General features: G+C 36.8%; 1 protein-coding gene across 6 annotated transcripts in view; it reads right to left on the reverse strand.

Annotated features, from left to right (window-relative positions):
- LOC111147617 (protein tyrosine phosphatase, receptor type K) overlaps nucleotides 1-26,466 on the reverse strand; it is a 556,451-nt gene that overhangs the window by 493,169 nt on the left and 36,816 nt on the right. The window lies entirely within an intron of this gene.

Consider the following 26,466-nt stretch of genomic DNA (forward strand, 5'->3'; position numbering starts at 1 on the left):
ACAAGAAAATACACTTAGTTTCTGGGAAGGTTAAATTGATTTAAAAAGATAAGGCAAATTTGCCCTAAATTTGGAAGAAGAGAAGCAGAACAACAAACAAAACCAACTCATAACACTTTGATGTGATGAGAATGATCTAGTATTTATGAACAACTTAACTGACATATAATTCTCATAACCATAAAATTCACCCTTTTATTTTTTTTTTATATTTTATTTATTTATTTGACAGAGATCACAAGTAAGCAGAGAGGAAGGCAGAGAGAGAGGAGAAAGCAGGCTCCCTGCCGAGCAGAAAGCCCGAGCGGGGCTCGATCCCAGGACCCCAGGATCATGACCTGAGCCGAAGGCAGAGGCTTTAACCCACTGAGCCACCCAGGTGCCCCAAATTCACCCTTTTAATATAGTATACAGTTCACTGGTTTTTTAGTATATTCAGAGTTGTGCTGCAAACACCACTATGTGATTTTACATTTCATCTTTCCTAAAAAAACACTAGTAGTACCAACCAGTAGAGTAATTCCCCACAACCCACTTCCCCACCCCTACGACGTAACGACTGATCTCCTTTCTGCCTCAATAGACTTACCTATTTCAGACACTGCACATAACTAAATTCACACTGTGTATCTTATGACTGGCTTCTTTCATTTAACATAATGTTTCTGAGGTTTATGCATGTGTTCACATGGATCAGCATGTCATGGTTGCTATTGCTGTGTATTCCATCTAACATTGATTTGTAAAGACAGTTTCAAGAGATCTGCCTTTTTTCTAATTTCTGGACTCTGTGAAAATATTGGGCGGCGAGGGGTATATTTTAAGCCAAAGGTCAAATTACAACAAACACAAAAGCTGGATATAGCTTTATAACAGTTGTTTTGAGGTGGAATCATTTAAAAAGTCTCAAATTCAACTATTAAGTTAGAAAGGCAGTCTAACCACTACATGGAAAAAAAATGCTAGCTCATAAACCAGATAAATACTGACATGGAAGCCAAAGTAAATTCCTTAATATCCTTAGAACTTCTGAAAAAGAAAGGAGTTCAGGAAATGTCCATTTGTGGGATCTGCCTTAGCAGACATTAAAGAAAGCTAAAAGTGAATGTGGATAAAACCAACAAAGCAGATCTCTAAAATCTCAAAAAAAAGTCTTTTTAATGATGCTCTACTGATAGAACTATAAATCAAAAGTAATGAACTAGCTGGGATATCTGGGTGGCTGAGTCGGTTAAGTGTCTGCCTTCAGCTCAGGTCATGATCCTGGGGTCCTGGGACTGAGCCCTGCATAGGGCTCCCTGCTCAGCACGGAGCCTGCTTCTCCCTCTGCCTACTCTGCCTGCCACTCCCCTTGCTTGTGCTCTCTCTGTCTCTGACAAATAAATAAATAAAATATATTTTTTAAAAGTCATAAATCAGCAATCTTTAAACATCTCATTATTATATATTTCACAAAATGCCCTTTAGAAGCTTTATTTTAGTTTTAAAAAAAAACAAGCAAACAAATAACAGATGTCTCCGGCACATTCCCCAGCAAGCACCTATAACACCAGCATGATCAAGTCTTCCAACTCTTGACAAAGAAGACAACTCAAATAGTGACACCAATATATTTTTTTTTAATTTAGAAGAAAATAAGGTCATTGAGGTGATTTTTTTAAAAGACAACAACAACAACAACAAAAATATTGCCAGTTCACATGTGTGGGAATAAGAGAGGTCACAGAAGTTATTGATGGAAAGATTAAATCCAATTTGTTCTCTCCATCTCTTGGGTTTGATTTTTGCTCCAAAAAAAAAGGCTTTAGAATTTGCCCCAGGCAGCCCTACATTACTTTTTTGTGTTAAAAGGCCCTGTGCAAAGCAAATATGGCCTTCAGTAAAACAATCAAATAAAACACATTTTCCAACAAAAGCAGATTGCTAACTTAAATCATTGAGGGTAAAAGAGCAGCTGAATGTGCAGTGGGAGCCAGAAAGAGGTTGTGATAGTACATAAAACTTAAGTCTCCAAATACAAAGTAAAAATATATAATCATAATTTTTAAAACATCATGAAAAAGAATCTTTAGTAAACAATTACTATCCAACAGCTTATTTTCCAATAGAGTATAAATAATTGTGCAATATTTAGTATTAATTTTGTAAATTCATATTTGAAATTCAAATTCTGTTTGTTACTACTGTGAGGGTATAAAGAGCTCAATTTCAAAACGCTTTTTTAATAAAAAATAAATTTAAAGACTAAGACCATGATCTATGGAAAAATAACTACTATTGTAAAATAGTTGGTTCTAATTACAATCAAATCCATTTATATAACATGTTTCAAAACAACTAAAAATTTTGAAAACTTTTACCTTATTTCTAATACAATCAATAACTTGACAAGGGGAAGTTAGTTTCTAGGCACTAGCTCACTATTAACAATTGGCAGGACCAATGACATAATTTGACCAAAGGAAAGTGAAAATGCATGTCCCTTGTTTACACAAACAAGTAAAAATTCTTTTACCTTTTTTTCTTAGTGTCTCAACTTGTTGTCAGATTTTTCATTTTCTATTTAATGTCAAAAATTCTCAAGTGTGAGAATACTCATAGGATGATTACAGACCCTCACAGGTGCCTAAGGTCCTGTACTATAAACTCAAGAAGCAAGAGGCACGTGCTAGGTTCAACCCTTACCTCATCTATATCCATATGCCCTCCAGGGGCAGAGGAGTCACTGAACTGGGAGGGGGCAGGAGAATGAATGGCCAAGAACCCAACCCGAAGGGGATGAGAGATGATGGACCATGTGTGAGGTAGGATTCCAAACCTCAATTTCTTGCCCAGGTGTCCCATTTCACAAAACTGAAATCAAAGAAAACTTAGTAAAAATTTCAAAATAGCAACCATGGGGTATTAAACCTCAAGGGTGGGCCCTTTTCTGAATTTGAGACCCTGTGTGACTACTTTGGCTACTTGCCCACCAAACAAGGCCTGAAAACTGTTATTCGAACTAAAGAAAAAAGAACCGTTTTGTTTTGTTTTGTTATAGCAGCTACTGCCAATTTACTTGGTTAAATCTGTCTTCATAATATCTACCTCCAAGTCTTCAACAATGTACAATCACAAATAAGAGTAATCTGATGAGAAAAAATATATACTGCATATATAGTATCTATTAATTCCTGTGTCAGACAATCTATCAACTACAAAGCAAACTGTCCTAAAATTTAAAGAAGACCACAGGAGTACCAGGTGGCTCAGTTAGTTAAATGTCCAACTCTTGATTTTTGTCTTAGGTCATGATCTCACGGTTGTGAGACTGGGCACCAAAGATTCTCTTTCTTCCTCTCCCTCTGCCCCTCCCCCACTCTCTAAAAATAAACAAACAAACAAACAAACCAATCAACCAACCAACCATAGTATGGGCAGGAAAAGCAAAGACAAATATGCCAACTAATAATTTTGGATTTTTTTAACCTAGAAAACAAATATACAATTTATTTATAAATACACAATTATAGCTGATGCACCTCCTCTGTGTAATGTTCAAGGGGCTCCTACTGACCCCAGGGTAACAACTGGCAGTAGATGCATTTCAGGCCTTTGAAAACCATAAAAGAACCATACGTTTTTGAAAATCCTTGAAAAGCAAAGTGATGAGAAGGCAAATAGGTTTCTTCCTGATAACTAGGAGGAGAAAGAATAGTATGTAACATCGGATATATAGATACTTAAAAAATAAATTATTTTTAACTGGGGTGGGGAAATAATTTTTATGAGTTCAAAGGAAAGGGACTAGGCTCTTTCTGACAAAACAAACAACTGAATATGCAATTAAGATGAATCAACAGAAAAGGCAGGATATGCTTAAAAGCAATGTATGGTCCTTTCTTTGACCAAGGTATGTAACATACACAAAATCTGCACAAAACTTAAGAGACCAAAATAATACAAATGAAATGTACCCTCAAATAATGTCAGGGAGTCTATAGCTGAAAATAGACTAAGACTCAAAGAATATACTAAAAAGTAACAAAAGAAACTTTTACTATTTTATTTGACACAAGAAACAAAGAAGTTAAAAAAAAAAAAAGAAGAAGAAGAAAGAAAAGATGTTCATACCAGGACAGATAATGTATTGTTCATAATGGCAAATCCTATTTCACAAATATCATTCCATTTGATTTTGAGAGAGTAAGATATATATCACAAAGAATGAATGAATTCATTAACACGAGAGTGAGTGAATGAAACCCTGCATTTAGATGAGAATTCCACAAACGACTTCTGGTAAGCTTAAGTAGCCACTCCCAGAAGAATTATACCCACCATAAGAAAACTTGCAGGTTCATGCCATTAAAACCATTTTGCCTAAAGTCTCTAATGACTTTCATTTCACTCATGCAGCAACAGGAATTTACAGCCCTTGCTATTCTTCATGTTTCATCAGAATTCAACACTGATGAGCACTCCCTCCTCACATTTTTGGTCTCCCTAATGAAACCTATAAATTTCCTCCAAACATTCTGGCCACTCCTGGGTTTGCAGATTTATTTGCCTCTTATTGGCCATTTAATGTTGGAATTCCTCATCAGTGTCCCTTACAAGCCAACACAGATATACCATAACGTCTCTGACCAAACATTTCCTTTATACTCTAGGCCTATATATCCAACTGCCTAATTGATCTCCCAATTTGTCCATCACAAATTTGTGTATTTTAAAACACATCCATATCTATGCTTACGATCTGCACCCCTGACCACAGCCTCAAATGTTGTCCTTTCCTAGACCTCCCTCTCTCGGGATAATATCTCCTCTCATCCAGATAGAGAAAGCCAGAAAAACAAACAAACAAAAAACCCAGATACATTCTTGACCCTACCTTCTCATCCTCAGTCCCTCACTAAATCTTGAGATTTTAACCTTGTAACTTTTCCTCAAATCCATCACCTCCTCTATATACCCTGCTATACTAAACAAGTGATGAATTTCTCTCACTCAGAGAACTGCAGATATCTCAACTCATCCCCCTGTGGTCAATCCTACCTGCTTCCATCCTGCCTTGGACATTGTAGACAAAATGATCTTTTGAAATCCAATTTTATCACCACCATGATCTACCTTATTACAACCTTTTACTGATTTCCTACTACCTGTTCTTATCCTGGGTATCACCTTATTCTCCATCCTCATCTCACTCAACACTTTCTTCCACTCTATACTCTGTGAATTCCAACACCTTCCAGCCACATAGTCTTTACAAAAGCTGTTTCCTCAAACCTGAATACGTTGTCCTCCCCAATTCATCTCTCTTCACTGTATTACTTTCTATCTATCCCTCTGATCACAGCTCACCTTTTGGGGAAAGGTTTTCCAGATCCTCATAGCAGCATGCACCTTATTGTTGTAAGATTAACCAATTAAAATGTAGCTTCCCAGGTCTCCTGTGTGACTCAGTCAGTTAAGCATCTGACTGTTGACTTCAGCTCAGGTCGTGATCTCTCAGTCGTGAGATGGAGCCCCACGTCCGGCTCCACACTCAGCTCAGTGCAGAGTCTGTCTGAGATTCTCTCTCCCCATCTCCGTCTGCCCCTCCCCCCACTCAGGCACTCTCTAGACAGATAAATAAATTTTTTTTTTTTTAAGATTTTAGTTATTTATTTGACAGAGACAGACAGTGAGAGAGGGAACGCTAGTAGGGAGAGTGGGAGACAGAGAAGTAGTCTTCCTGCCAAGCAGGGAGCCCAATGTAGGACTTGATCCCAGGACCCTGGGATCATGACCTGAGCTGAAGGCAGATGCTTAACGACTGAGCCACCCAGACAACCAGGTAAAATCTTTAAAATAAAAAAATTAAAATGTAGCTTCCCCATTGGACTATAAACTGCATAAGGTCAGGGACTAAAGTTGCTAATATTCAATATCTTACATCCACCACGTAATATAATGCCAGGCAATCAAGTTCTTGTCAGATAAGTTAAGGTTGTTCTAATTTGAGAAATCTTGCTGGACAATGAAGAAGACAAGACTTTTTTATTGGTGATTGAGTCATCAGGACAACCTAATTTGGAACTCACAGTTTCTAGGAATATTAACAGGTTGATATTTCTACATTTACTAAATATATATTCAAAACACACATACCATCTTAGACAAAATTTCCGTCTGGCAGCATCACACAAATCTTGAATTTCAAGATTTTAGTTAACTATAGTCTTCAGCAGAAGTTTATTAGGACCTCCATTTAACTCCCAGTCAATACCACAACTTGACACTTCTTAACATGTAAGTTTATTTTCAAGTAGTGTAATTTGTCTCCATTTAGACTGATAACCTTTTTCTTTTCAGTGCTCAAGTTTATTATATTGTTGAACCTATTATCTTTGATGTCATCTCATGAGTACAAAATTGTTCTGGAACAGATTTACAGACTCCAAACAAGCTCATCAGTAATTCCACAACTCCCATGGACAACATCCAAACCCCCTCACTGGCCATTCATTTATAGACATGTCTGTTTATTCCTACCCCAAGAAACAGATTGCTAGGGGCGTCTGGGTGGTTCAGACAATCAGACTGACTGACAACAGTCAGTTAAGCGTCTGACTGTTGACTTCAGCTCAGGTCATGATTTCGGGGTCCTGGGATCGAGCCCTGCATTGGGTTCCCTGCTCAACAGGGAGTCTACTTCTCCCTCTTCCTCTGCCTCTCCCATTGCTTGTGGGCTCACTCTCTCTCTCTCAAAAATAAATAAGCAAAATCTAAAAGAAAGGAAGGAAGGAAGGAAAGGGAAAAAAAAGAAAAGACTGCAACTAGATCTTTTCTATTTTCTCTCAATTATCTTTTACCTAACTATTATTTGGAACTTTCCTTTAATCAGAGATTCCTCCAATCCTTTGAAAATTTCCAATGTTTCTAATGCAATCATAAAAAAATTTCTAAAATCTTTGTACCAGACAGAAAAAATGCCTCAGACTGGGGAAATTCAATATACACACTAAACACCTTTACAAAACAAAAAAAGTCTAATGTATCTGATTCAACCAATACAGTGCAAATTCCTTTCCCACACAAGTTCCCTTTGATAAATAAATCTCACAGTTTCGAAACAAGGTAGTTTGTGGATAGAAATGATAAAATGGACTTTTCATATCTGTAGAAAAGTAAGATCACAAAATCCATGGCAAGATTAACACAACCAGACCAGTATCTAACTTTGTAAAAAATAGAAATGACCACTATGAATGACTGCTTTCCTCCATTTATTTTATCTAGCTAGAATGCATATATTAAGCCATCTATCAAGAAACAAAAAGGTTATCTCATATACTTAGCTGTAGGTGTATGCCAAGAAATATTGTCATTACAAATTAGTAAGATAAGAATGTATAGAAGGAGAGCACGCCTGATTTGCTCAACTTCTAATAACTTGAAAATACCTCCAAAATAATTTATATCCTGACCCGGAAAGCCAATTCAAATACAGTGAAATAAAATGCTAGCCATTTCTTATATTGGTGTTATTTATTAATGCCCTATAGTAGTTTTATTCTAATATAAGAGTTGAGAATAGGAGAAGAAACAGGAACATTAAACAATCAAATAAATTCATATCTGTGCCTCCAAACAAATAAGCATTTAGGTGCTTCTACTCATGTTTTTATCTTAACATACATATTTAGATTAGCACTTGTGATAGGCAAAATAAAAGCCTCCCCAAAGTGTCTATATCCTAATCCCTAGAAACTGTCAATATGTTAGATTATGAGACAAAAAGGAATGAAGGCTGCAAATAAATTGAGGTTACTAATCAGCTGACTTTGAGATAGGGAGATTTTCCTGGATTGCCTGGGTAAATCCAATGTAATCCTGGGTGTCCTTATTTGTGCTAGGAGGAAGTAGAGGAGGAGAACCTGAGAGATAGCAATCCCTGACCTTGCAGGCTTTGAAGATCGAGAAAGGAACCATGAGCCAAGCAATGTTGTCTTGGCTTGAACCTGCAAAAGGCAAGCAAATGATTCCTTTCCTAGAGCCTGAGAAGAAGCCCAGCTTTGATTTTAGCCCACTGAAACCCATCTGACCTCTGACCTCAAGAAATGTAACTTAATAAATTTTTGTTTTAAGCCACTACCTTTGTTGCAATTTGTTGCAGCAGCCATAGAAAACTAATACACTAAATACTTTGCAATGAACAAAATTTTTAAATATCCTGTTATTTCTAAGCATAACAATAAATTAACCATTTTACTTTAAATACCTCGTAGTTAAAAAAAAAAAAAAAACACCTCAGAGTCTACTTCAGACCTCAATAAAACAATCAGTTACTTCTCCTTAGGTCATAGTTTCCTTCTTTTTAATATAATGGAGTTTGTTGGAACGTTGTTAAGGTTCCTTTGAGCTCTAAAGTTCTTTGTATCCTTGTCTCATAAATGCTAATTATAAAAAGTTGTCTGAGCTTTGGCTTTTTCTATGAAATCATTTTGTTAACCTCTAATGAGCTTTTTAACAAAAGTAGTCATGTTAAAATAAATCTGATGTAAGTTCACAAAATTATTCATAATAACCTACTCCTTTTCACTTGAGGTCCCTAACAATTTCTTTGCTTTACTATGGCACTTCTCTCATCTTTCAAAAAGACCAGTTCAAGTGAAGGAATGTTTCAGTTAGGAACTGCTTGCAGCTTTTTTGCTGTTACCTCAGGAAAGGCAAGGAAAAAAAAAAATCAGTACAGTGCAGAATTTTGCTTTTAAATAATTCTTAACACACAGATTTTTAGGGGTTCAATAAAGCATTATCGAGAGATGAAACAATATTATTATCTCCATTTTAAATAGCTAAAAAGCCTTCCCTGTAAACTTTTACAAGTCCTGGATATATCACTTGATATGTACAGTCTAAAACAAACAAACAAACAAAAGTACTCATTTTCACTGCATTTAACCATAGTGAATTTCTTCCTCTTCAAAAAGGAGAGTATATCACCAACTGAAAAGAAGCCAAACAAGGAGAGTTAAGTCACATTACCTAATGGGCTGCTAAGTGTCCTTAAAGTTGACAGTCAAAATATCATTAGAATACATGATAGTGCTTTCAATAAATGCAACTGAAGGACATCATTTGAAACTAAATTTTACGCAGCAATGTTCTCCTGACATTAAATGAATTTAACTAACCAAGTAACTGACTGTTAAAACCAGTAGGTGAAAAAATTCAGAGGGTACACATGTGCCACATTTTCTCATTCACAATCATAAATATGCCAAATGGTAAAGGTATGTGCAGTTTTCTGTAACTGTCATATCTGTTGTGTAAAATTTTACTGAACAAAATAAAATGTTTGATTTTCAATAGATTGGAGGGCAGAAAATGAATAGAAAAAAAAAATCGGGCAGAGGATTCTAAGTCTTATGGAAAATGAGCAGAAAAGCTTGAGACAAACCTCTTGCAAAAGAAAACAAAAGACGATTTTTAAAAAGACAAACTTAAACAACGAGAGAATAGAATGGTGGTTTCCAGAGGTGAGGCGGGTAGAGTAAATGGGGAGATGTAGGTCAAAACATATAAGCTTTCTCTCTTTTTTGTTTTTATTTATTGTTTTTAAGTTTTTATTTTAATTCCAGTTAGTTAACACACAGTGTTACATTAGTTTCAGGTATACGATATAGTGATTCAAAAATTCCATACATCACCTGGTACTCATCGTAAGTGCCCTCCTTAATACCCATCACCTATTTGACCCATACCCTAACCCACTTTCCCTCTGGTAACCATCAGTTTGTGCTCTATAATTAAGAATCTGTCTCTCTCTTTTTTATCCTTTGAGTGTTTGTTTTGTTTTTTAAATTCCACATATGAGGGGCACCTGGGTGGCTCAGCGGGTTAAGCCTCTGCTTTCGGCTCAGGTCATGATCTCAGGGTCCTGGGATCGAGCCCCACATCAGGCTCCCTACTCAGGGAGCCTGCTTCCCCCTCTCTCTCTGCCTGCCTCTCTGCCTACCTGTGATCTCTCTCTGTCAAATAAATAAATAAAATCTTTAAAAAAAAAATTCCACGTATGAGTAAGATCATATGGTATTTGTCTTTCTCCAACTTATTTCTTTTAACTTTGCACTCTCTAGCTCCATCCACGTCATGGCAAATAGCAAGATTTCATTCTATTTTAAGGTTGAATAATATCCCACTGTATATATAACCACATCTTTATCCATTCATCTATCAGTGGACACTTGGGCTGCTTCTATAATTTGGCCATTGTAAATAATGCTGCTATAAACATAGGAGTGCATGTATCCCTTTGAATACATTTTGTACTTTTATTGAATTTTGTATTTTGAATTTTTGTATTTTGGGGTTACATACCCAGTAGTGTAATTCCTGGATCATAGATTAGTTCTGTTTTTAACTTTCAGAGGAACCTTCAGATTGTTTTCCACAGTGGTTGCACCAGTTTGCTGTTTATCGACAAACTTTCAATTATAAGTTGAAGTTCTATGGATCTAATGTACAACATGGTGACTACCATTAATAATACTGCAATGTACACTTGAGATCTGTGCCAAGAGAGTATATCTTAACTCTTACCATTACATACACACAAAAATGTTAACTATGTGAGATGATGGGTATCCCACTTAACTCGATCATGGTAATCATTTTACAATGGATACTATGTCATTACACTGTACACCCTTTAAAAATAAAATAACATTGTTTTACATGCGAAAAAAAAAAAGCTGTCAGGAAGTTTGGGGTAAAGTGCAAATGGGGCAATAATACTGTGATGGAGGCTATATTATTGGAGGAAAGAGATGTCTCAAAAGGGAAACAATTACAAATAAATGGAAATAGAAATGAAAAATGCATTTAATAGAAAAAAAAAAGAAAAAAACCCTCCCAAACCACACACACACACACACACACACTCACTCTCTCTCTCTCTCTCTCTCTCTCTCCCTCCCTCCCTCCCAAATCAGGCCGATCAATAAGGAGAAAATGGCCTGGCTGTGAAATGGACCAAGCTAATGCACAGGTGAACCACATTCTTTCTTATTTTTAATCATAAGCTAAAGGTCCAGCACCTATAAGTAAATACCTGTGAAGTTAACACTGGATGTTTCATACTGCAGTTTTGGAGCTAGGTTCCTAATGATTTGAACATAGTTGTGCTGATTATGGTTTCTCTACATTGATTTTAACTCAGTTGATGTTTAGTAAGAATATATCAGAAGCAAATGCATATACTACCTATCTTATGAGATAGAAGTAAAGAGTTTGGGAGAGAAGGAGAAGACTTTAAAAAGGCCAAAATGGGGGCAGGGGGAAGGAGTATGAAAAAGAGGAAGAGAGAAGGGGAGGCACTGAGAGGGGAGGGATTGAGAGGAAGGTAAGGAAGGTAGAGCAAAAGTATCAATACCTCCACATTTTGCTTTCTCCCCAAGGCTTTGTCCTTCAAGAGAGCTCAAAGGCCAAATGAGGTTCTGCTGAGCCTTTGTTCCTAATTCAGTTCTTTGTTTTCATCTCCCTCATGAATTCTGCCTTTTAATTGAATAGTCCCCCAGAAGCCTGGTTTTGTAGCTTCTGTTTATTCACATGGCTCTGTATGTCACAGATGGTCCAAGACTGCAAGTGGATGTGTGTGCACGTGCATGTTGACTGTTAGTTTTTTTTTCTTGCTTCCTTCCCCATTTTAGTGTAGGGAACTCTTATAATTTGCTTTTATCTTTTTATTTTGAAATAATCTCAAACTTAGAGAAAAGTTGCAAGAATAATACAAAGAACTCCTGTATATCCTTTACTAACCAAATTCAATTTTCAACATGCTGTCATATTTGTTCTCTCTTTATCTTTACATATGTTTAACATTTATCCTATAAAATTTATACATTCAGTCTATATAATTCCATACAATTTATTTATACTTCCTAAACAATTTGACAGTAGATGGCATACAACATGCCCTTAATCCTCCAGTGTTTCCATGGTATATATTTCCAAACCACAGAATATTCTCTTACATGCCCTTGATACTATTATCAAATTCCAAAACTTTAACATTGACACAATATGATTATATAGGACAGAGTTCAGCAACCCTGTGGGCCAAACCCTGGCCTGCCAACTTATTCTGTAAATAAAATTTTACTGGAACACACGCCCATTCTTTGTGTATTGTCCATGGCAACAATGTGAACAACAGCAAAATTGGGTACTTGTTGCACAGAAAGCCAAATGGCCTGCAAAGCCTAAAAAATTTACTATTTGGTCCTTTACAGAAAAAATTTGATCACAATATAATTCATAGTCCATATTCCACTGTCAATTATCTCAAGAAAGTCCTTTTTAACTGGATTTCCCAGTCTAGGATTTAATCAAGGGTCATGAATTGTACTTAACTGGCACTTCTCAGAGTCTCCTCTTATCCAGGATAATTCCTCGGCCTTTCTTTGTCTTGCATGACATTGTCATTTTGAGGAAGAAAAGCCAGGTTTTTTTTTTTTTTTTTTTTTAAAAAAAAAAAACCTATTTGGGGTTTTTTTGACATTTCTTCATGATTAGATTCAGATAATACACTTGTTGTCAGAACGTTATAAAAGTGATTTTATGTTCTTCAACATAAAGAGGACCCCCCTTTTTAATGATGGTCATTTTGATGTTGTTTCTCCATTATATAGGTATTATTTTTTTGTACTTGCAATTAATAACAAATCTATGGGAGACGCTTTAGGAGCATGTAAATATTCTGCTCTCCGTCAAACTTCTCCTGCCCCCAATTTAACATCAATTGATGATTCTTTCCCAAATCAATGTTTACTATTATTAATGCAAAATGAAAATTTTCCTAATTTGTTTGTAGTATCACAAAATCCAAGATGCTATCAGTTTGTGATTAGAAATCAGATGTTCATAAATACTAAATGATTTATCTATGGCTACCTATTTTTCAAGTAGCTCTTTTGAGAACTTTATAACTTTTAAAACTCTTGAACTTCCATGGTCCTAAATTCTCTCAGGCTACAGACTACTAATTCAGGCAAATGTTCTCAAGACTCAAATAATCAGAATTTCTTGCACATCAGCATATAAAACCTATCTTATGAAGCTACCACTTATGCTCAAAAAGCTACATTTTTAAACTTCCATTGTTTTTTACTTTATCTTTTTTCATTTAAAGATTTTATTTATTTGGGAGAGGGAGAGAGAGAGAGCGAGCGAGTGCAGGTGTGGGGAGAGGGGAGAGAGAGGGTGAAGCAGACTCCCTGCTGAGCAGGGAGCCCAACAGGGAGCTGGATCCCAAGACCCTGGGATCATGACCTGAGCCGAAGGCAGACACTTAACTGACTGAATCATGCAGGTTCCCCCATTGTTTCTACTTTAGAATGAACTTCACTTCTATAGTAGAGAAGAAGTAGTAATAGAGAAGTAAAGTAGGGAATACCCACAACAACCAATATGGGGGCACTTAGCTGGCTCAGTCAGTGGACTGAGTGACTCTTGATCTCTGAGTTGTGAATCTGAGCTCCATGTTGGGTGTAGAGATTACTTAAAAATAAAATCTTTAAAAAATTTCTTTAAAAAAACTAATAAGTTTTCGATAATATCAATTTTGAGTCTGCCCATAAATCATCCCTTTCCACTTAATCTACCAGGGCCACAAATCACAGTTCAGTAATCACTATCTCAGGCTTAAGCAGTTAAGGCATAAACTTTACAGACTATATTAGTTTGCTAAGGCTGTCATAACAAAAACCACAGACTGTATGACTGAAACCACTGAAATTTATTTTCTCACAATTCTGGAAGCAGAAGTCTAAGATCAAGGTGTCATAGGTTTGGTTTCTTCTGTGGCCTCTCTCCTTCACTTACAGATGCCCTCCTCCTCACTGTATCTGTCTGTGCCCTAATCTCCTCTAATAAGGACTCCAGTCATATAGGATTAGGGCTCACCATATGACCTCATTTTTTGTACCTACTTATGGCCTTCATTTTAAGTACCTCTTCAAAGGCCCTGTCTTTGAATACAGTCACATTTCCATGTACTGGGAGTTAGGACTTCAAACACGTGAATGTGGAGGGGACACAATTCAGCCCCTAAGAGGGACCCATAACTAAGATAATCGCCATAAAACTATGACTTTTCTAGGACACAAAACTATACCAACTTATATAGTAGGCTCTTCTAATTCCAAGCGGGATCATAATGGCAAAACACCTGAAAGTCATCCTGTGGGTGGAATGAATGTTTACTTAAAGGAGAAGTAACAAGTGGGGGAGGCGTGATGGCCACCAACAAAGAGATAACGGGAAGGTGCATTTAGAAATTTACCTCTTTTAAATCACTCGCTAAAGTTTGAACTTGACCAAGCATTCATTTTTCAACAAAAAAAGTGATCTTTCTAACTTATCTGACACTAGAGGGAAAATGAGTGATGTCAGAAAATAGGATAAATGCTCAGGATAAACTGTGGATTGAAAGAATAGCAAAGAGTGGGAAAAGGAGGCTGTGTATTTGGATTTATATGTTCCTTTTCTCAAATGAAACTTAACTTTCAGACAGAAAGCTTTTGATGGCTCCATCCATAAAAATTTTTAAAGTTTTCTCAACTTCTACAACAACTGAAAAGTCATGATTGCCTCAGGCAGAAGCAAGAAATGAAATAGCCTCATACCAAAGGCTCAGTGTCATTATATTTTTCTCTGGAGCAAAATGTATGCCCCAAACTGTCAATGACACAACATCAGGAAAAGACACTGCTAAAAGAAAAAGATCATGTCCGAGAGTGGCAAAAGCAGTTAAAAATGATTCAACTACAACTGAAGCCATACAATGCACTAATAGCTTAAGAGCTATTAGTAATTATGACATACCACCTCTCAGGCCAAGAACCGTCCATTGCCTTTCAACATTCATTTTATACTGTAATTTTTAAAACAACCTCCTTTACAGAAAGTGGGTATGCGATGATATAAAATGAGTACATCCTCTCTGTTCACTTTGAATTTCAAACCTTGCCTTTATGGGAAGCTAAGTTAGAAGCATCACAGCACCGTGTTTGTGGACAAACAGGGGATCTAGCATCAGGCTGTCTGGGCCAAATCCTGGCCCTGTCATTTATCAGCTACTATGAGCCTGGGCCAGGCACTTAATCTCTCTGTGGCTGTTTCCTCATTTGAAAAATGGAGATAATAAGAGGTAGTAAGCACCTCATTTACTTGCTGGGAGGATTATACAAGATAATATATTTAAAGAGTGCCTTATACACAGAAACAATTTAAGAGGGAAGCTATATTCTGTTGGCAATAGGGAGGCAGTGAACATTTCAGACAGGGCTCACATGACCAGATTTTTGTTTCAGATAACTCACTTTGAGAGCACAGTGAAAGATGGGTTGATTAGAGGTCATGCAGCCAAAGTAGGAGACCAGAAAAGAAGACTACTGCAATAGTCCAAGAAAGCTATTCTGAGGGTCTTAACTGAAGCAGCATTTGGAACAGACTGGAGGTACAGATAGGTATGTGAGATTTTAAAGAGACAGTACAGGATTTTGTGTAAGAAAGGAAAGAGGAGGAATCAGTTTGGGTAACTGGAACTAGGAAGGATTATAATGAAGCACACTTGAGAGCAAATGATACAATTGCTTTTAAATGTGGTGAGATTGCGATATACCCCTGGGCATCCCTGTGGGATACTATCTTAAAAAGATCTAAAGCATAAAGGAGAGGCCTGAGCTAGAATACCATTTTGATTGACAGTCAATCATATTTTACTGATGAGAAAAACATTTTAAATTTATTTTAGAGAAGAAACAGATGGCACTTCCTAATAAAAAAGAGGGTTTACAGCCACATCCTAGTATAAAGTTTGGTGTCGAGTATTTTTGTACAGTATTTAAAGTAATATCAAAGTCATTCGATCAACATCACATTCATTCTTCAAAATCAGGACTGGTATTGACAGACCAAGTCCTCTTCTTTAAAAAAAAAAAAAAAAAAAAAAATGTAGGAATGGGGCACCAGGGTGGCTCAGTAATTAACTGTCTGCCTTCAGCTCAGGTCATGATCCCAGGGCGCTGGGATCCATCCCTGCTTGCGTTCCCTCCATTGCTGTGTCTCTGTCAAATAAATAAATAAAATCTTAAAAAAAAAAAAAAGTAGGAAGGATATTTTACAAATACAAGTTTTCTGCTGTTCCACTCATTATTTCATTCTGTAATTCCCAAAGAGGACATTCACAGTGCAGATCTAATTCTGCTGCCCAAGAACTACACCTCCCCGTGGCAACCCTTGTGTTCACCAGCACTTTTTCCTCTCCTCCCAGGAAAGGATCTAGTTTTTATTGGGACCATATAAACAGACATTCAAAAACATCTCACATAGTATCTTGGTCATGAATATATGTTCAGCATGTCCTGTGCACTGAGAAGCACCCTTTTTGTGTGAGGTCAACTCATGTGAAACTATGTCAGCAGTACTGTCAGCTTGGTGTGAATCTTTGGATAAAATACATACAAATAATTCACTGGAGAATCTTAAACTCATTTTAATAAAGCAGGTTTAGTTTAATAAGTATCTAAAATATATAGATTTAATTGTTAGTTTTCTACCCTCTTTTAACTATAATTTGGTAGTCTTTAAATAATTTAGTTTCATTCATGGGTAAGAAAATATAATTTCATTTCGGTTTGATTCCACGAATTACTGTATATTTTTCAGGTTTATGGTTGATTACTTATTTAAGTCATGGAAACCTTTAAATAATTCCTGAGGAACTTGGACAATATGACATTAAGTTCTAGAAGATGATAAATGTCATCAACAAGCATGGGTTCTTTCTAAACTGTTCTAAAAAATCAATCTGGAGATTTAAAAAAAAATCAAATCTTACTAGGTTGTGATAACAACCTAGTAAAATCAAGATGCTTCCATGTGTTTACTGTTCCAAACACTTAATAAAAAGGCAATGAAAAGTTAAAATGTTATTTCCAAATTTTACAAAGAAGTCAGAGCAATCAAGTCAGGAAGAATGAAAATGTTTACCCATTTCATAATGAAATTATCCCGACTTAAATTGTAAGAAAAGTAACACACGACTAATAAAGTAAGCCAACTTTATTTCAGGAAAGAGGTTAACAAATTCTATTAAAGAAAATGCACACTGTTACACTTTGGAATCTCTAGCAGAGGTAGCCAAGAGAGACACAGAGAGGGAAAAGGTAATAACATTATTTTCATAGTTGCATTCAACATTTACCAAAAAGTTGTAATCTCTTTTCTATAAGCTATAAATTAAAGTCTAAAAGCTAAACTTCAAGAGAACTAATTACCACAAATCAACTAATATTTAAAAGCACCAAGAAAAGGCTACATTCACCCAGTTCTTTCTAAAATACTCAAAAGTGAAAAACCCTTTTGTTTAAAAAGCAGTTGATATTTGTGATGTAAACTTGACACATACAGAATGTATTCAAATATACAAGTGAGACACTGACGATTTTTTTTTCCATTAGCAATAGAGCAGAGTGATGACAAAGTTCCTACTTAAAAACACCCTCTTTTCACAGGTGTATGAGAAGAGGCACAGCTCAATTTCAAGGCATTACAATAGCTCTTCTTGCCATTTTTTTTCCCAAATGCCATTGCCACTGCCAGCAAATGAAAGGGCCAGGAGAGAAGAACTATGCACTCCCTGTAATAAAGGCATGTTTAACCATCACTGTACTTAGCGTGTATGTGCTAATGCTATTTAAAACTGGCTGAAAGAGGGGGTGTGCCATTCCTCCCTACTTGGAATTAATGAATGCAGCCAATATTTGAAGACGATGCTTTGATATCGGTGTTCAGTGCTCGCTTCGGCAGCACATATACTAAAATTGATATCGGTGTTCAGTGGGGAAAAGGGTTAGACAAAGATTAAAGGGTTTAAGACTGGCATGATTTTGCTGGAAGTTCATGGATGGCTTCCCACCTTACCTACATCTCCCCTCTGCATGCCACTGTTTTCTGATACCGTTACCTGTGTACACATAAGAGCTGCACTTTTGCCCTCCTCACTGGATCCAGTCCAATGTGTCCTTGCATTGGTGGCTGTAATGGGACACACGCCCTCCCCCAGGAGAGAGACTCCTGTGGTTTATTCGCTCTCCACGTGAACTGCCTGGTAGCTGGAGATCTGCTTGGTACCCTACCCTATACTTGTGCCAGGACTGCCTGCATGTACCCCGGCTACCTATCTACTCTGGGGAGTAGAATTCATGTAACCAGCGAACCCTCATTCCCCTCATTCGACCTTTATCCTGATAAAGGTAAACAAAATAATGCTATGACACAAGAGTGCAGATATAGGCCATCTTGCATGTTTATGGTCTTTTTGTCACTTCAGGTGAGAGGATCTCAAATACATGTGGGGTTTGGTTGGTTGGTTTTTTGGCCAAAGGAAAGAGAACTGTGCCTTGGATTTCTCTTACTTAAAACAGTTTCATAGTTGCTTTGTGTTCCATCTGCCCACCTCAAAGAAAAGCACTATTATAGCTAGAAAAAAGGTTTTTTTTTAATATTTTAAAAGTTTTGTTAATTCGCTGACAAATTAAGAAGTGCTCTCAGTTATAGGCTAAGGTATATTGCTAGGAAATAAAATCCCCAGGATACCAAATTCAGCAGCTGTTCGGTATAGCACTTCCTTTTCCTGGACGAACAGGTAAGTGGAGCATTCTGTTCCACATCAGCCTCACTGCAGCTCCCTCCTGGCTTCATGTTCCTCATCCAGGCAGCTGGGTTCCCACTCCTTCCTGAGGAGCTGCAGAGGAAGCCAGCTATTCCCTATGGGTAAAAAGAGATGAGCCTGAGGCTGGGGTAACACCTCAGCACACACAGACCATACCAGAGCGGCCCTGGGATTGTTCCAGCTGCCAAAAAGTTGTTCAGCAACGTGCCTACACTCTAAGACCCAGAAGACTTCTGGTCCTGCACAATGCTAGACATGTGCTCAGTGGCGCAGGTGTTCACGAGAACTTTACTCCCCAGCATCAATAAAACAGTGTAGTTCTGGTGCTAAGTCATTGCAACTAATTAGATGCCTCAGAAAAACAAACAAACAAAAAAAAAGTACGTTTTACTTCTGAAATGATATTGGTACTTAAAATATTAGTGGGGAAAAACAGTCATCCTGGCCAACCTCGGGTAGATAATTCTCACTACAACATCTTGTTTCAAGTTCTTATTTACAAACTAAACAAAGTCATATAAAGCCCTGTATTGACTCAATTCCACTGTCCAAATTCCACTGTAACAAAATCCATTTTAACTCACACAGAGTGTTTACAGATCAGGGTGGTCAAACCAAGCTTGCCCAGGTCCTCTTTGTAGTAAACAGATGGGAGGGTAGGGTAATTTTTAATCTCAGTGGTTGTGAAAGAATGGGTGTCACACATAGGTTTTCTCTCTCTGTTTCCTTTAAGGAAAATGCTTTGTTTGGGTAGACCATAGTGTAGTTTTGGTAGGATTTGAAAGAGGAATGATAAGAAAGAATTGTTAATTGCTCACTGAAGACAGAACAAAAGGAAGAGAAAGTTTTTCTTTTCTCTTGGCACACTAGAAAATTTAGTGCCTTAATTTTACTTAATACTATTTATTTTCCTACTTATTAGAGCTCCTGCATTCTGTCTTGTGGTTAAAACAGTCTATTCTTCCACAAAATTCTTTCTTACACTTGAGTATTCTGGAAATAGTCCAAGGACACTACCTGAGGCCATCTACTATCACAACCAAATTCAGTGGCTTTCTCAACCTCTCAGTTCCCCTTGGCTTTCTCCCATTTCTCTAACTTGGTTTTGTTCTTACCTTCCACACTACTGGCTATGAATTAGATGGAGCCTCTTCGTCCCTCCTCGGTCCAGCCTTAGGCCAATGCTCCCCCACTTTTCTCATTCCTCCCTCAAGGACCTGGTTCACTTTAAGTACTACAGAGAGCCTTAACACCCAGGAACCTCCCTCATTCGCCTTTAGCTCTTATACTTCCAAGTACCTGTAGGACATCTCACTCAGATGTCTGCTAAAACCTGACATACAAGGGCGCCTGGGTGGCTCAGTGGGTTAAGCCGCTGCCTTCAGCTCAGGTCATGATCTCAGGGTCCTGGGATCGAGTCCCGCATCGGGCTCTCTGCTCGGCAGGGAGCCTGCTTCCCTTCCTCTCTCTCTGCCTGCCTCTCTGCCTACTTGTGATCTCTGTCTGTCAAATAAATAAATAAAATCTTAAAAAAAAAAAAAAACCTGACATACGACTGTATCAAGTGCTTTCCAATGTCATATCCACCTCCTGTGGTCAAGGCCCACTGAGTCTTCATGCATCACACTCTACAAGGCCTAAAATACTATACCATTCAAGCCCTTAAAAATACATCTACTTGTTTCTCCAAATTCACTTCTTATAACTCATCATTATGCCCTCTTTCTTAGGTCACTCTCTTTATCATATCCATACCAATAAGTATAAGTGTGTTTTTAAGGATTTTTTTTAAGTAATCTCTACACCAAACATGGGGCTTGAACTTACAACCCTGAGGTCAAAAGTTGCACTCTCCACCAACTGAACCAGCCAGGCACCCCCATACCAACATAACTTTGAACCCCAGTGCTGGCTTAGTGTACATACAACACCCTGCAAGCAGAGACTTCTAATTCTGATACATTGTTAAGTCCTAATAGCAGTTTTGAGACAAAGACAGGGATCAAATAGGCTTACATTTCTAATTCCAATTTCAGAGAGCAAAAACTTTATTTAAAACCCTAATTACATCTTACTTTTGAAGTAATTTTGAAAGCGTTATTTTCATCTCATACATATTTTTTAACTTTGTTCTACCATTAAAACTAAATATATGGCCAATTACTTATGTTCACCTGTTCACTGACCATTTCCCTTATGCCTCATTTACTAAGGGTTTTGCCAAGATTTAGAATGTGAGATCCTTTAACATTTTTACAAGTTAGCAATTTTGCATACCAAAGGTTTTGCATTCTTACTGCTTTATAGCGTTAGATGCTTACAACATACAATAATCTTCAAGAGACTAGCCAATCCAGATTGTAAAACAGTGAGCTGAGAAAAAATGAAGGACCAGAGACACGCTTTTTAAGCGATGGACTAATTCATGATTCTCCCGCTTCTCTGTGCACCATCTGCAATACTGTACTGCGGGGACTGTGGTAGCAAGGCCCCCTTCATGAAGAAAACATTTCACACCTTTTCCTCCTCCAGTTCTGTATCTCTCCCTCTTCCTTGACCTAATTCAATAATTATTCCTCAGTCACCTTAGAGATATTCTGATCACATTACATCCCTTCAGTTTGTTTGTTGTAAACTGCAATATTGTTGGGGCACCTGAGCATCTCAGTCAACTAAAGTGTCTGCCTTCAGCTCAGGTCACGATCCCAGGGTTCTGGGATCTGCAGCGCCCCACTGCTTGTGGTCTCTCTCTTTCTCTCTCTAAGAAATAAGTAAAATATTTAAAAATACATAAATAAATAAACCGCACTATCGTTAACTCAGTGAGAGCTAGTCCTCAATTTCTACGGAGAATTTTTATAAATATACATTTCAAGAGTCCCAATAAGATTTACATACTTAAAGGAATGGGGTCTCGGAAGTATTTTACCTCTTCTAAGACTACACAGCATCCTAGTTTCCAGAAGTCAAGCACTGAATAAAGGCTTGTTAACTCACCCAAGAGGGGCTCTAAAATGGACCATCTGGCTGCTGTGTGTTTTCTTCTCAGAATTTAATTTTGTTCTAATCAAAATGTTCTCAAAAAAATAAAATGTATAAAAATAAATGAATAAATAAATCCTGCTGGTGTGGATTTTAGACATGAACACAAATTAGCAATTTATAGGTTTCTTTCCTGTTGTTTGCTTGCTCTTACTCCTCCCCCTTAGTGGCAGGAAGCCTGACCCGGAGTCCCAGTAGGGCCTGGGCTGAATAGGATTCAACAGTACAAATGACCCTTGAACGGCACAGGTTTTAACCATACATGATCCCCAGAGATGTAGATTTTCTTTTTCAGTAAATATAGTACAGTACTGTAAGTGTATTTTCTCTTCCTTATAATTGTCTTTACAGCCATTTATTTGCTCTAACTTCATTTGTTATAAGAATACAATATATAATGCATATATAAAGTATGTGTAGTTTCTTGGTATTGATGAGGCTTCTAGTCAACTTCTAGTAAAATTTCTGGGGGGTCAAAAGTTATACATGGATTTTCAGTGGCACTGGGGCCAGTGCCCTCCACCCCTGTGTCGGCTGTACTCCCCAGGCTGAGGAAGGCGTGAGGCATCAAGTGAAATAGCCAGGACTGTAAGATGCACCTTAGCTTGTAAGCAGAATTGAAAATCTTTTCCCTGTGACCCAGCTCCCTCTCTCTTTTCTTCATAATTCAAACCACCTTATCATTGATTTGTTTTTACCCACAATGTACCACTTAATGTACTCTGAAATAGGAATAAAGCAAAAGAAAATCCTGATTATGAATGTTTGCTCATCAGATGAGAAATAGGAGGAGGTAGAGAAGGAAGACTGGAAACAGAGACCAGTTTAACATAAAGTGTATACATTAGAGGTGCCTGGATGGCTCGGTCGGTTAAGCGTCTCCTTTCGGCTCAGGTCATGATCTCAGGGTCCTAAGACGGAGCGCTGCATGGGCTCCCTGCTTAGTGGGGAGTCTGCTTGTCCCTCTACCTCTGCCACTCCTGCCCCCATAATCTCTTGGGCACATACACATGCACTCTCTATCAAATAAATAAAATCTTAAATAAAAAAAATTAATAATAATAAAGTGTATACATCAGAAGACATAAACAGAAACACACTGTGGGAGGCAGGTTCAACAGAAATGCTACAGATGAGCTAGCAACGTGGCCATTTTTAGATACTGTGTGCTTATGTCAAAGTAATAAGTTAACAGCCAAATCACAGAAAAGCAGTCTCTCTTCAAAAGCCGCCAATGTACCATTTCGGTTAATCAGTGCAGTTTTTGCTACTGATGTACACACATGAACAACAACAACAAAAAACCAAGGTGTGAGAGAATACAGAGAATCCCTAGTGTTTGCAATCAACAAGACACCAATTGTTCTTGGTTGAATGACTTATTCTGGGAATTATTCTGACAGGAGAGATCAGATAGCATCTGTCTCTACAAGTAGAGGCATTAAGCCAATGAACAGTTCTCATTATCCCAGACAACAATAAATGAAGTCAGAGCAGGGAGGAACCAGGTAGTATATGCTACTCATAAAACCACTTGATGCATCCACACCACGTTTTTTTCTGAGCTTAGCCAATTTGGGGCTGACTCCTTAGATGCATGATGCTTGATCAAAATAAAATTTTACTAATCTGAAGCCTAATCAGTAAGTATTTAGACACGGCCCTTAATAGTGTAGTAAGGTAAGGCTATCAATACTAGGTCCAGCATGTCTCTATTCATTATCAAGACCTTTAAGAGCAATATTTTTTTTCCCACCATTGTATTTTATTCTATTGATTCATTTATATCACGTTTTCTGCCACTCGGTGTTTGAAGGGGAAAAAGCAGCATGACTTTCATAAAAATAATCTAATTCAAAAGTAATTTAATTCTGATTTTTCACTTCCTTTTCCTTCTCCTTTTCTCTTCCTTGGACATTATGAATTAGATCTAAGTGTAATAATATTGAGCCTGACTCTGAGTAACAAGGAAACAGAAAAAAAAAAAATAGTAATGGAAATCTAATGTACTAAAGGAACTCACACTTTTCCCTAATGCTCAGGTCACAGACACTAGGCTGTGCATTCAATGTCATTTTGCACATAATCACGTCTCCCACTTGAAGATCCAGTCCTAAATAAAATCTATGCACTCTATCATCACACAGTGCCAACAACTAGTTTAGAATTATAGCGTAATTAAACTGAAACCCTAATTAAAAGTACTTGGCTAATGTGATATGAAATGTCCTTTATTATCACAGGCCAATTATGTCTCAGTATCCCATTGTCCTCGAATATGTATAAATTTTATCTTTTTATAAAAATAATGGAGCACAGATTTGGTAATGACATCCTGGACAGGATCTCCTGGTCATTTCCAGGGTTAGTCATTTCCTTCTAAATTTATTTCTCCTTTTCATAGCTCTGTTATATATCCCCAGTGTTCCTTGATTCCTTGGAACATAGCTACTGACCAAAGTATTCTTCAAATACAGTAACTGGTGAATTCTAGATATACACATTACAATTGCCAAATTTATCAAAGAAAACAAAAGCTTTTTCCTTTTCTCTTTTGGTATTAATGAGCTTATGCACCATTCTTGGTCTTAAATTATTTCCAAGACAGTACAAAAGAGGTTTAATAGGGAGTAATCTTTCAGCAAACCTATATTTTCTTCAAGAACGGGGATTTCAGTTCCACTAACCTATCTTTCTACTTCATTCTATAGAAACCCTAACAATCAAGGCTCGGAAACATTTTGAACTAACAGTAAAATTAAGATTTAGGTTTTTTGGAGAAGCAATGCTTTTCTTGAGGTTATTCTCAATTCTGTCTATAACCTTAAATTTGCAAGTGAATAATTAGCCTTCAGTAAACATCTGCCTCCAAGTTTTAACAAGTTAACAATCAAAATACTAGATATAACAAATTTGAGTAAGACTGAACGTGCTGCTAATTTCATTGCTACTGAGCCAGTTATCAAATGATAATAGCAAGACCTTTATGTTTCCATGCTCAGAAGTAAACTGAGCAAGAAAATATTTCCTGAGTAATCCTTTACAAGGTAATACAAGTATTTACCTTGTAAATGACTTTAGTTATTCCCCTATTTTAAAAACAAAGTTTTAAGAAAATATTGAGTTATACTTTTCAAATGCAAAGAGAGTCAATGAAAATTTATCCCCATTTACATTTTTTCTGATACTGTCCTCAAAAATAAATTCAATTAGCATGGTTCATTCAAATCAAATCATATTTTTAAACTCAATACTTCTCTTCCTTTCATAAAATACAAATCAAATCCATAACCCTAACTGCTGTAATTTTAATTATGTTTCAAAAGACATACAAACCTCATAAAAATTAAATTTCCATTTTAACAAGCAGACAATCTCAACAGAATGCTCATAGGATCAAAGCATTACAGTGGAATCTCTGAGCCCACAACAAAAAAGGAAGAATGATCTACATATAACAGTGTCAATTATGTGAAGTTTTAATGCTACTCACAAATAAATACAAGCCATATACTTATAATTCAACTACTATATGGTTAGGAAAATTATCAGAAATACCTAGGAGTCTATAAAAATGTTAACCTATGGTTTTGTTGCAATCAATTCATAATGACATTTTTTAAATAACTTAAGTAATGACATTCTAAATACAGAACCATTGTTCATAATGGCACACGTCACACATTTATCATCTGGTTCTAAACAAATAACCAGCACTCATGCTATTCAGTCTTCACTCAGTTCTGTTGCCATCAAATTTCTAACAACTCTCTTCACTGAGGGAAAAATAAGAGTGGAAAGAGAAAAGCTGCCTGTCTTTTCATGTAAGGTCATAAAGATCCATATCATTAAAATGTTATACCTAACAAATCATTCACTGGGAACACGTACAGATGACTATACTTAACACTGTACTGAACACTAAAAATATGCTAAAATAGTAGATTTCAGGTGCATTCATCACACACACACAAACATGTTAATTATAGGAGAAAATGATATGTTAATTAGCTTGGCTGTAGTAATCCTTTCACTATGCACACGTTTATCAAATCATGTTGCACACCTTAAATATATACAATTTTATTTAAAAATATACTGATAAAGAAAAAACTGCATATACACACATACATAAATAATACCTCAAATATGGAAAGCATTATTATTACAAATACAAAGTCCCACTGGTGGAGAAGAGACATTGAACTAACTCACATGTGTTGCTACAATTAAAAAAAAAAAAAAAAAAAGAAGTAAAACAAAAGAAGAAAGAAAAGAAAAAAGGACTGTTTCGGCTACAGTTGCACCAGTGAGGGATGCCAGTGAACAAAGGGAGAGCCCAAAGAGCAACTGAGAGGAGCTCTGCAAGGGGACCAAGTCTGGAGGTGATCATTACACAAAGACGACAGAAGCAGAAGAGGGAAGTTAACTGGGTCCATGAAGAAACAGAACTTTGCTCCTGCTAGAAACATGTTATCAAAGAATACATTAACAATACTCAGCCAAGCAATAATGGAAAATACTGTCTAGAAATGAAAACAATCAGCAGTTTTTCCTGAGCATTGAACATACTTTTTAAAAAAAAATCTATGTACCATTTTCTTTTTCCAGAAAATAGGGATTTTCCCTATTTTTGACAAAGAAGTTAAATAAACGCTTTAACTAATGTAACTCAGTTTGCAATTGGCAGAGTTTGGATTTACATTAAGTTT

Source organism: Enhydra lutris, unplaced genomic scaffold (assembly GCF_002288905.1).
Source record: "Enhydra lutris kenyoni isolate GAN:26980312 unplaced genomic scaffold, ASM228890v2 scaffoldscaffold17, whole genome shotgun sequence".
Classification (NCBI taxonomy): Eukaryota; Metazoa; Chordata; class Mammalia; order Carnivora; family Mustelidae; genus Enhydra; species Enhydra lutris.